Here is a 12,013-nt window from a genome sequence, read left to right as displayed (position 1 = left end):
GGGAAGAGTTGGGGGGACTTCTGGGGTTCTAACATTTAACTGGCATTTATTCTTTGGGGCACTCCTCTGTTCTCTTGGATATTTGCAAAGAAAAAGAATTTCGGGATGTATATTGTATACATTTCTCTGACATTAAATGTACCTTTGAAACGTTTGAAGTCATACAAATGTATTACTTAAATGCAAGCCATTAGATCCCTTGGTCAAAAAAAGAACTTCCCAATCAGAGACTAACTTGTGGCAGTGGGTCTGCAGCCCTGCAGGCTGTTGATTTTTGACTAACAGGAATTCTTGGCCTGTTCTTGGCCACTCTTCTTTCTCCCCTGATCCTTCTGCCAATTACTTTATATCTTTGCTCCCCTGCTAAGGGAAAAGTCTTTTCCAATAGTGTTGGGACTTCAAAATTTTATATAAGATTTTTCTGTTCCAAAGAAAACAGGTCTATATCCACTATTTCCTCAAAGCTACATACAGCTGTGGGAATTTAATGCAGCTTCACTAATGCAGTCACACCTTTTCACTTAAGCAGTTCTGTATGTATAGTAAGCAAGCTGTGTGTATACGGTTGAAGTATAATATCCTTACCCTTGTATTCTTTTGCTTGGCTGATAAAGTAAAGCATCCTGTAAAACATTCTTAACATCTACTTGGCTTTTCTTTTTAAAGATCTGTTTTTGTTCTTCCCTAGTAATAAATATTGTATATTTTCCTGCTGCCTTGTGCCTTCTTGCATTATCTTGTACTTAATTGCATTGAATTCCAAATGTTGGATTTAATACTGAACTGTCTGGATCATCTATACCTTCTTATTGTGTAAAGCTTTCCTCCACTTTGCCAATGATACAGCAAATTATTATACAATCTTCAAACTTGTTTAGTTTGTCCTCTCCCTCTAGGCCCAAGTGAAAGACTGAATACGGAACCTCATGAGTCCGTAATGATAAAACCCTTCTGGTCATTAAAACACCTATCAATCATTACTCTTTGCTCACTGTTATAAAGCCAATTTGCCACTTTTCTTTCAACCCTGGTTACATCTGAGTTCATGATCAACCTACATGTGCAAGTTCAGGGTAAATTTATTATCAAAGTGCATATATATGTCACCATATACAACCCTGGATTCATTGCATTTTCTTGTGGGCATACTCAATAAATCCATAAAAGAATCACTGAAAGACCGAATCAACTTGGATGATCAACCAGTGTGCAAAAGGCAACAAACTAAAAATATAAAAAGAAAAGTAATAAATGTAAATAAGCAATTAATATTGAGAATGTGAGCTGAACAGTCCTTGAAAGTGAGACCTTAGGTTGTGGGAGTATTTCAGTGATGGGGCAAGTGAAGTTCTCCCCTTTGGTTCAAGAGACTGATGGTTGAGGGGTAATAACTGTTCTTGAACCTGGTGGTGTGAGTCCTGAGGCTTTCATACCACTTCCCTGGTGGCAGCAACAAGAAGAGAGCATGTCCTGGGTGGTGGGGGTTGTTGTGTAAAGCTACTAGAAAAAAGTACTAGTAGACACAAAGCAGCTTCTTTATTCGACAAAACAAGGTATAGCAGGTATCATATGCAGACTGTTTTGGTCAAAAGGTCCACTGGCCCAACATGGGTTTTATAACCATATAACAATTACAGCAAGGAAACAGGCCATCTTGGCCCTTCTAGTCCATGCCGACGCTTGCACTCACCTAGTCCCACTGGCCCGCAACCCTACGTTCCTTTCCTGTCCATATACCTATCCAATTTTACTTTCAATGACACTTTGGTATTTTATGTGCAAAACATCAAAGAACAATTCCATATTTACTAAGTATGGACAATGCTTTCTTTGAAACTACACAGAAACTTCACACCTTCTGATTTGCAAGCACACCACAGACTTCCAAATGAATTTTAATCAGTATTGTCAGGCCTGGGATTCACAGCTTTCAGGAACCCATTGTTCAGAGCTGCATTCCAAATTAAATCCACAATACATATTCAGATGTGAAGGCTAGTAGCCAAAGTCATTTGCTAAATGTAAATGTGCTAAACCCAAAAGTTATTCTAGCAGGTCACTGATAATGGATGCTGCTTTTCTGTGACAATGCTTCGTGTAGATATAATTAATGGTGGGAAGAGCTTTACCCATGATGGACTGGACCATATCCACTACTTTTTGTAGGATTTTCCATTCAAGGCATTGGTGTTTCCATACCAGGTTGTGATGCAGCCAGTCCCCACCACACATCTATAGAAGTTTATCAAAGTTTTGGATGTCATGCTGAATCTTTGCAAACTCCTGAGGAAGTAGAGGCACTGCCATGATTGCTGACCCTCATCGCCTCTGATCCACTGATCGGGACAGGCTCATGGAGCTGATTATTGACTTCATCCTCCTGAAGTCAATAATCAGCTCCTTGGTCTTGCTGACATTGAGTAAGAAGTTGTAGCTGTGGCCCCATTCATCCAGATTCTAAATCAACCTCAACCATCACTCTCTTGAACCAAAGGGAATAACTTCACTTGCCCCATCATTGAAACATTCCCACAACCTATGGACTCACTTTGAAGGACTCGTTCTCAATATTAATTGCTTATTTATTTATTATTATTTATTTCTTTTTATATTTTCACAGTTGCCATTTGCACACTGGTTGATTCACCAGCACCTTTGATCGGCCCATGCCAGTGGTGTCCTCAGCAAACTTGAATATGGTACTGAAGCTGTGCTTAGCCTCACAGTCATAAGTGTAAAGTAAGGAGAGCAGGGGGCTAAGTTCTCATCTTGTGGTTCACCTGTGCTGCTGGAAATCCTGGAGGAGACGTTGCTAATCCAAACGGATGGGGACCTGCACTTGCTAAAAATCGATGTAGATGACATAAAACATACTATCCACGATGATCCTCTTTATTAACTCCTAAAACATCAATGATTAGTTAGTCTTGACTTTCTATTTATTGTGTCCATGCTAACCCTGGTTCAAATGTAAAGCAATAATACACTGTTAATAGCAAGACTCAAAATAGCATTGACGAGTAAAAGGATCTTGGGGCCCAAGTTCACTCCAGTTGATGGGTGGTAAAGAAAGGCATAATGCATGCTAATTTTAATACAGTAGTTGAACTGAGTTCAAGATACAAGAAGTTACGTTGCATTTTTATGAAACTAGTAAGGCTGCATCTGAAGTTTTACATTCATCTCTGGTTGTCCCATTATAGGAAGTACGTGGAGGCTTTGGAGAAATTGCAGAAGAGTTTTACCAAGGTGCTGCTGGGATTAGAGGGTGTATGCTATATGCAGAATTTGAACAAACCTGGGTTGTTTGCTCCAGAATGGTAGAGGCTGGGGGAGTGAGCTGATAGAGGTTTATAAGACCATGAGAGACGTGGATAGACAGCCAGTATCTTTTTCCCAGGTTTGAAATGCTTTGTACCAAAGAGCACGCTTTTACGGTAACGGGGTAAGTTTGTTTATACAGAATGTGGTGGGAGCCTGGAATGCGCTGTGTGGGGTGATGGTGGAGGCAAACCCTTTAGGGACTCTTTGATAGGCACATGAATATGCATGAAGTGGAAGGATATGGACATGTGTAGCCAGAAGGGAATAGTTTAGTGGGTACTTCATTACTAATTTCATTAGCTTGGCACAATATTGGCCTGTTCCTGTGCAGTACTATTCTATGTTAATATGTGCCTTTTTAAATGAAGGTTTAAACTGTCCTTTGGAATCAATTTCAAAAATTTGTTATTACCAGTTTAACTAGCTGGCCTATAACTACTTGCTTGGTTCATCCTTTTTTTACTTTTTAAATGACATAAGGTAGCCATCCTCCAGTCTTCTGGGACCGTCCTATAAGAGTTGATAAGAGATCAGAACCTCTATGACAGTCTTCTGTATGTGTTGTCCTGGTGATGTATCCATTTTTCAAGATGCTAGAGCTATTAATGTATTTTCATTCAATATTTCACACATGTGCATCTTAACTATGGTATCCACCTCTCCTGAAGGCAGTTGTAAAATATTCATAAGGAGTCTTAAAACATTCATAATGTTCAAAATTTACTTAATACAGACAGTCTATACTGTATCTGTTGTTCACTTTGTAATTCGAGAGTACACCCTACAATACAAGCTATTTTTATGCGAAATATTTGACATTGTAAATGGAGACCTTGGTCAAGGAAGCCTTAAAAAGTCTTTGCAAATCACTGGAGTATTATACCCAGATCTGGGCTTCAGGATTTAGGAGAGAGGTTAGCATAAGGAAACAGGAACAGGAGTAGACTATTCAAGCTTACCCTGTCATTCAATTATGACTGATTTTCCCCAGGCCTCTTGTTCTGTGCCAGTTCCTCAAAGTCCTCATTCCTAAGCATTCAACAAAGAATCTCTTGTAGTAAATTTAAAGAGCAAACATGAGGAAATCTGCAGATGCTGGAAATTCAAACAACACACACAAAATGCTGGTGGAACACAGCAGGCCAGGCAGCATCTATAAGGAGAAGCACTGTCGACTGTCTTTCCTTTCAGTTAGTCCTGACAAAGGGTCTAGGCCCGAAACGTCGACAGTGCTTCTCCTTATAGATGCTGCCTGGCCTGCTGTGTTCCACCAACATTTTGTGTATCTTTTGTAGTGATGTTATCGACCTAGCACAACTAATCATGTACGAAATCTTACAAGAGCAAAACAGGAATGAAAGAGCCAAGGTTTTAGCAGTTAGTTGATATTTTATAAAGTGCTAAATAAGTACATCAAGCACACATGATTATAGTGAAGCAAAACAATCTTAAAACAAGCAAAAAAAAAACCCAAAATATTTTAAATTATTGTACCTTTATTTGTTTTGGGTTTGATTTTCCAAGTTGTAATTATGGCATTGTATGTATTTACACCCTACTTCCATTTTGTATGACAAATTCTAACAGTTAAGGTTATCCAGTTCTCATGCAGGCTGTCACTGGCTTTACTGAGTCATCACTGTTGGTTGGAGTTTGGTCAGAATCAGAACCAGTTTTAATATCACTGGCATATGTTGTGAAATGTTGTTTAGCGCAGCAGTACACTGCAATACATAATAATAACAAGTTACACTAAGAAGTATATATAGAAGAATGAACTAAATATGTAGTGTAAAAAGGGAGTGAAAAAGTGAGGTACTAAGAGCATAACCTGTAGGAGGAGAATTAGGCCATTTGGCCCATCGAGTCTGCTCCGCCATTTCATCATGGCTGGTCTATTTTTCCTCTCCTGCCTTCTCCTTGTATCCCTTTATGCCCTGACCATTCAAGAATCTATCAACTTCTGTCTTAAATTTACATAAAGACTTGACCTTCATAGCTGCCTGTAGCAGCGAGTTCCATAGACTCACTACTCTGGCTAAAGAAATTCCTCCTCATCTCCATTCTAAAAGAATGCACCTCTACTTTCAGTTATATAAAGAGTAAAAGGGAGGAAAGTTGATATTGGACGACTGGAAAATGAGGCTGGTGAGGTAGTAATGAGGGACAAAGAAATGGCAGATGAACTTAATGGGTATTTTGCATCTGTCTTCACTGTGGAGACACTAGCAGTGTGCCAGAGGTCCGTGAGTGCCATTGCTATTACAAAGGAAAAGGTGCTCGGCAAACTCAAAGGTCTTAAGGTGGATAAGTCACCTGGACCAGATGGATCACATCCCAGAGTCTTGAGAGAGGTTGCTGAAGAGATAATAGATGCATTGGTCATGACCTTTCAAGAATCACTTGATTCTAGCATGGTCCTGGAGGAATGGAAGATTGCAAATGTCAGTCCACTCTTTAGAAAGGGAGGAAAGGAAATTATACACCAGCTAGCCTAAGCTCAGTGGTTGGGAAAGTGTTGGAGTCTATTATTAAGGATGAGGTTATGAGGTACTTGGAGACTAATGATAAAATAAGTCAAAGTCAGTATGGTTTCTGTAATGGGAAATCTTGCCTGACAAGTCTATTAGAATTCTTCGAGGAAGTAACAAGCAGGTTGGACAAAGGAGAGGCAGCGGACGTCATTTTCTTGGATTTTCAGAAAGCGTTTGATAAGGTGTCACACATGAGGCTGCTTAACAAGATAAAATCCTATGGTTTTACAGGAAAGATACTGGCATGGATAGAGGAATGGCTGACAGGCAGGAGGCCACGAGTGGAATAAAAGCGGCCTTTTCTGGTTGACTTAGTGACTAGTGGTGTTCCTCAGGGGTCAGTATTGGGACCTCTAGTTTTCACATTGTTTGTCAATCATTTAGATAATGGAATTGATGGCTTTGTGGCAGTTTTCAGATGATACGAAGATAGGTGGAGAGGTAGGTTGGGCTGAGGAAGCAATGCGATTGCAGTAGGACAGAGACAAGTTGGAAGAATGGGAAAAAAGGTGGCAGTTGGAATACAGGGTTGGGAAATGTACGATAATGTATTTTGGTAAAGGGAACAATAGTGCGGACTGTTGTCTAAACGGGAAGAAGATTCAAACATCAGAGGTGCAGAGGGACTTAGAAGTCCTTGTGTAAGACTCCCAGAAGGTTAATTTACAGGTTCAGTCTGTGGTAAAGAAGGCAAGTTTTATAATTGGCATTTATTTCAAGGGGAATAAAATATAAAGCAAGCACATAATGCTGAGCCTTTATAAGACACTAGTCAGGCCGCACTTGGACAGTTTTGGGTCCCATGTATCAGAAAGGATGAGTTGTCATTGGAGAGGGTTCAGAGGAGGTTCACGAGGATGATTCCAGGAATGGAGGGTTAACATATGAGGAGCATTTGGCAGCTTTGGGCCTGTACACACTGGAATTTAGAAGTACGAGGAGGGATCTCTTTGAAACTACCGAATGTTGAAAGGACTAGATAGGGTGGATGTGGGAAGAATGTTTCCTACGGTGGGGGTGTTCAGAACTAGAGGGCACAGCCTCAAAATTGAGAGGTGACCCTTAGAACAGATGTAAGGGGGAATTTTTTTAGCTAGAGTGTAGGGAGTCTGTGGAATGGTCTGTAACAGACTGCGGAGGAGGCCAAGTCTGTGCGAATACCTAAGGTGGAAGTTGATCATTTCCTGATTGGTCAGGGCATCAAAGGATGTGACAAGAAGGCAGGTGTATGGGGTTGAGTGTGATCCATGATCAACCATGATGGAATGGCGGAGCACACTTGTTGGGCTGAATGGCCTAATTCTACTCCTATGTCTTATGGTCTATTCTGAGGCTGTGTCCTCTGGTCTTAGACTCTCCCACCATAGGAACATCCTCTCCACATCCACTCTAAAAAGGCCTTTCACCATTCAATAGGTTTCAATTAGGTCACCTCTCATTCTTCTGAATTCTAGTGAATACAGACTCAGTGCTATCAAATGGTCCTCTTGTGACAAGCCGTTTGAACCCCCTTTGAACCTTCTCCAGTTTCAGCACATCCTTTCTAAGATAAGAGGCCCAAAACTGCCCACAATACTCCTAGTGAGGCCTCACCAGTGCTTTATAAAGCCTCAACATTACATCCCTGCTTTTATATTTTAGTACTCTCGAAATAAATGTTAACATCACATTTCCCTTCCTCACCACAGACACAACCTGCAAATTAACCCTTAGGGATTCCCTTACAAAGACTCCCAAATTCCTTTGTGCCTCAGATTTTTGTATTTTCCCTCCACTTAGAAAATAGTCAAACCTTTCATTTCTTCTACCAAAGTGCATGACCGTACACTTCCCGATACTGTATTCCATCTGCCACTTCTTTGTCCATTCTTTTACTCTGTCTAAATCCTTCTATACCCTCTCTATTTCCTCAAAATTACATGCCCCTTCACCTATCTTTGTATCATCTGCAAAATTTGTAATAAAGCTAAAAATTCCATCATCCAAATCATTGACATTTAGTACAAAAAGTATTGGTCCCAACACAGACATCTGCAGAACAACACTAGTCACCAGCAGCCAACCAGAAAAGGCTCCCTTTATTCCCACTATTTGTCTCCTGCCAATCAACCACTGATATATCCATGTTAGAATCTTTCCCGTAATACCATGAGCTCGTAGCTTGTTAAGCAACTTCATGTGTGGCATCTTGTCAAAGGCCGCCTGAAAATCCAAATACACAACGTCAACTGAATCTGCTTTGACTATCCTGCTTGTTATTGTTTCAAAGAATTCCATCAGATTGCTCAGGCAGGATTTTCCCTTGAGGAAACCATGCTGTCTATTTTATTATGTGCCTCCAAGTACCCTGGGACCTCATCCTTAATGATTGACTCCATTGTCTTCCCAGTCACTGAAGTCAGACTAAATGGCCTATAATTTCACTTTTTCTGCTTCCCTCCCTTCTTGAAAAGTGGTGTGACATTTGCAATTTTCCAGTCTTCTGGAACCATTCCAGGATCTAGTGATTCATGAAAGTTCATTACTAATGCCCCCACAATTTCTTCAGTCACCTCTTTCAGAACTCTTTCAGATGGTATATACCATCTTTTCGAGGTGACTTTTCTACCTTCAGACTTTTCAGTTTCCCAAGCAACCTCTCTCCAGTAATAGTAACTTCACACACTTCATGACCCCTGACACCTGCGACTTCCACCATACTGTTAGTATTTCCACAGTGAAGACTGATGCAAAATACTTATTTAGTTCATCTGCAATTTCCTTGTCCCCCATTACTACCACTCCATCATCATTTTCGAGTGGTCCAATATCCACTCTCACCTCTCTTTTACACTTTCTATATCTGAAGAAACTTCTGGTATCCTCTTTAATATTATTGACTAGCTTACTTTTTTATTCCATCTTTAACTTCTTAATGACATTTTAGTTGCCTTCTGTTGGTTTTTGAAAGCTTCCCAAACCTCTAACCCCACTAATTTTTGGTCTATTATATGCCCTCTCTTTGGCTTTTAAGTTGGCTTTGACTTCTCTTGTTAGCCATGGTTGTATCATCTTGTCTTTAGAATACTTCTTTCTCTTTGGGATGAATATATCCCATGCCTTCTGAATTGCTTCCAGAAATTCCAGCCATTGCTGGACTGCTGTCGTCCCTGCCATTTCTGCTCCAATCAACTTTAGCCAACTCCTCCCTCATGCCTCTGTAATTCCCTTTACTCCACTGTAATACTGATTCATCTGACTTTAGCTTCTCCTTCTCAAATGTTGGGGTGGATTCACCTGCCAAATTATTCTATTCTTACCCTCACTGGCATGTGGCACAGGCAGAAATCCAGACATCACTACCCTGCCTGTTTCTCAGCTTTCTACCTGCCTCTCTAAAATACCTTTTCTGGACCTCATCACCTAGTCTACCTGTGTCATTAGTGCCAATATTTTCCAAGGTACCTGGTGCATATATCTTGACCCTGAGAATGCCATGGGCACAATCCGAGACACCCCTGAACATCCCTGATCCTGGCACCAGGGAGGAACGTACCATCTGGGTGTCCCTACCGTGCCACAGATCCTCATCTCTGTTCCTCTGACTAAGGAATCCCTCATCAACACTGCAGTCCTCTTCACCTCTCTGCTCTTCTGAGCCACAGCACCAGACTCAGTGCCAGAGACCCCGTCACTGTGGCTCCCCCCAGTAGCTCATCCTCCTCAATAGTATCTAAGTTTTATATTATTGAGGGGAGCGGCCACAGGTGTACTCTGCACTGGCTGTGCATTTCCCCTCCTTCTCCTGACAGTCACCCAGTTACCTGTCTCCTACAAACCTAGAGGTACGACCTCTCTGTAGCTTCTGTCTATCACCTCATTCTCCCATATGAATCGAAGGCCATTGAGGTGCAGCTCCAGTTATGGGATCAAGGGTTCATTGCCCATTCAGAAATCTGATGTTAGAGGGGAAGAAGCTGTTCTTGCAATGTATCTTCCAGCTCTGTACCTCCTCCTTGATGGTAGCAATGAGAAGAGGGCATGTCCTGGGTGATGGGGGTCCTTAATGATGGATGTAGGTTTTTCGAGGCACCGCATTTTGAAAGTGCCCTCGATGCTGAGGAGGCTACCATTTCACCTCAGAAGTTTCACCACAACACTGGGAACTAAAACTACTGCCCTTGCTTTGGCAGGTGCTGTCCTGTTCCACAAGCTCACCAAGAGTTTTCAGAACCACTGAATGCTGAGAAGTCCAGCAAGCCTTCACCTCCCTCTCCCACCTCCTCAACTCAATGTGAGCCCAGGAAAGAATGGGGTCTCTGGCTCTGTCTGACACTCAACTGAACAAGAAGGTGCAAAAGAATAAAGGTCAGGGTAAGTAAAATTACTTGAAGAGTTTTATCTAATGATCAGCACCGAAAGGAGATAAGATTAGAATACAATGCCTGAAACAAGGGGCTTTTAAATAAATCACTTTTAAAAAGAATGACTTCTTACTGAAGTGAATTAACACAATCCCATAACGGGAAAGCCTACTATCTTTACTTTAGAAATTATAAAAATTTTTAAAATGGGATGATGGAGGTTCTGGAAACTGGGCATGTCAGGCAGCACCTATGGCAAGACAGAGTTATGTTTGTTCCAGAACTGAGAAAGAGGGGAAAAAATGTAGTTTGAAGATGCAGAGAAATGGAGGAGGAATGAACAGGGCAGAGGAAATAGCCCTAAAGTACAGCAACACACACAAAATGCTGGTGGAACACAGCAGGCCAGGCAGCATCAATAGAAAGAAGTACAGTCGATGTTTCGGACATCAGGACGAAGGGTCTCGGCCCAAAACGTCAACTGTACTTCTTCCTATAGATGCTGCCTGGCCTGCTGTGTTCCACCAGCATTTTGTGTGTGTTGCTTGAATTTCCAGCATCTGCAGATTTCCTCGTGTTTGAGCCCTAAAGTAGAGATGGGATTGTTAATGAGGGATATTAGAGGGCAACAGAGAAGTGTAATAAGTTACAAAGACAATGTTTGGGTCAGTGGATCTTTCCACGGGAAGTAGTAATTCACTTGCACTTCTGTGAGTCGAATGCATTTAGTGTTCACTATGTTGTCTACAACTACAGGGCGACGTTATAAAATGCTACAGTGCCACAGAAACTCTAATTGTCCACATCACTCCCACTGACCTTTCTGTCGGTGTTCTCCAGTGCTGATACAATGAAGCACAATGCAAGCTTAGAGGACAAAAGGCAAAAGTGCAAATGCTGCAGCTCTGGAGCAGCAACCACAAACGCTGCAGGAACACCACGGGTCAGGCAGCGTCTCTGGAGGGGAAGGAAGAGTCAACGTTTTGGGCCGGGACCCTTCATCAGGACTGGAAAGGAAAGGCCGAAGCCAGGATAAAAATGTGGGGGGAGGCTCAGCTGGGTATTGGATCTCTGTGCTAAACTCTGTCTCCTGTGTATCCCAAAGTTGCTGTCACTTTTGCCATGTGTTGACAATAAATGCTATAGCCATACGGTAAAATCTGAGTCATAATCTCCCAACTGAATCAGCAGTTGATTATGGTGTCGCATAAAGTTGTGTAAACCCTCTTCCATAATTTAAAGTGCACTTTAAATATTTACATAAAATTCAACAGAAAGGTGGTCATCAGGAGCCCTCCATTTAAATGTGTCTTTATTTTAAGATCAGGTGAGGTGACGGGTTCATTTGATATTTTGAGCATGAGAATGATTCAGGATTTGTAATCTACTCTTTAAACTTCCAAATCCTCAGATTAAATCAAATTACATTTTGTGAAGAAGGCAAACTCCAAAATATGGAGTTTTGTAAACAGTGTGTATTGTAGGACATTCTCCTTGCTATATCATGAAGTATTATCAACTTTAAACAGACTCAACACATCTTCTCAAAGTTAATTTTAAAAAATGTTTTTTTCTCAACTTTATCTTTGGACATTCTTAATTTTCCATAGTTATTCACTGAATTTGTGTTGGGACTGGAAAGTTTGTAGAATTTATCCATTTCAATCAATATATTTTTGTAATAGTCTCCTGTGCTCCATTCAGTAAATACATTTTAGCATTTATATTAATTTAATGCCAATTTTATTTGATTAAAGTAACAGTAATCACAAGTAAAAGATTCCTTCAATTCTCTGCTCATGTTCTGAGCAA

At 41.0% G+C, this 12,013-nt stretch overlaps 1 protein-coding gene across 3 annotated transcripts in view; it reads left to right on the top strand.

The window, feature by feature from the left end:
• Positions 1-11,619, top strand: part of marchf5 (membrane-associated ring finger (C3HC4) 5) — an 85,613-nt gene extending 73,994 nt beyond the window's left edge. The window contains exons 7-8 of one of the 3 annotated variants that reach the window (XR_012096115.1): positions 10,031-10,205; positions 10,958-11,619. The gene's annotated coding sequence lies outside the window, so the exon portion shown is untranslated. Of the gene's footprint in view, positions 1-2,620; positions 2,639-10,030; positions 10,212-10,957 lie in introns of those variants that run through there. The other 2 variants (XR_012096114.1, XM_073027486.1) reach the window with 2 other exon arrangements.
• The last annotated feature ends 394 nt before the right edge of the window (positions 11,620-12,013 follow it).

This window comes from Hemitrygon akajei, chromosome 23 (assembly GCF_048418815.1).
Source record: "Hemitrygon akajei chromosome 23, sHemAka1.3, whole genome shotgun sequence".
Taxonomy (NCBI): Eukaryota; Metazoa; Chordata; class Chondrichthyes; order Myliobatiformes; family Dasyatidae; genus Hemitrygon; species Hemitrygon akajei.
This window is presented reverse-complemented; position numbering and strand designations above follow the sequence as displayed.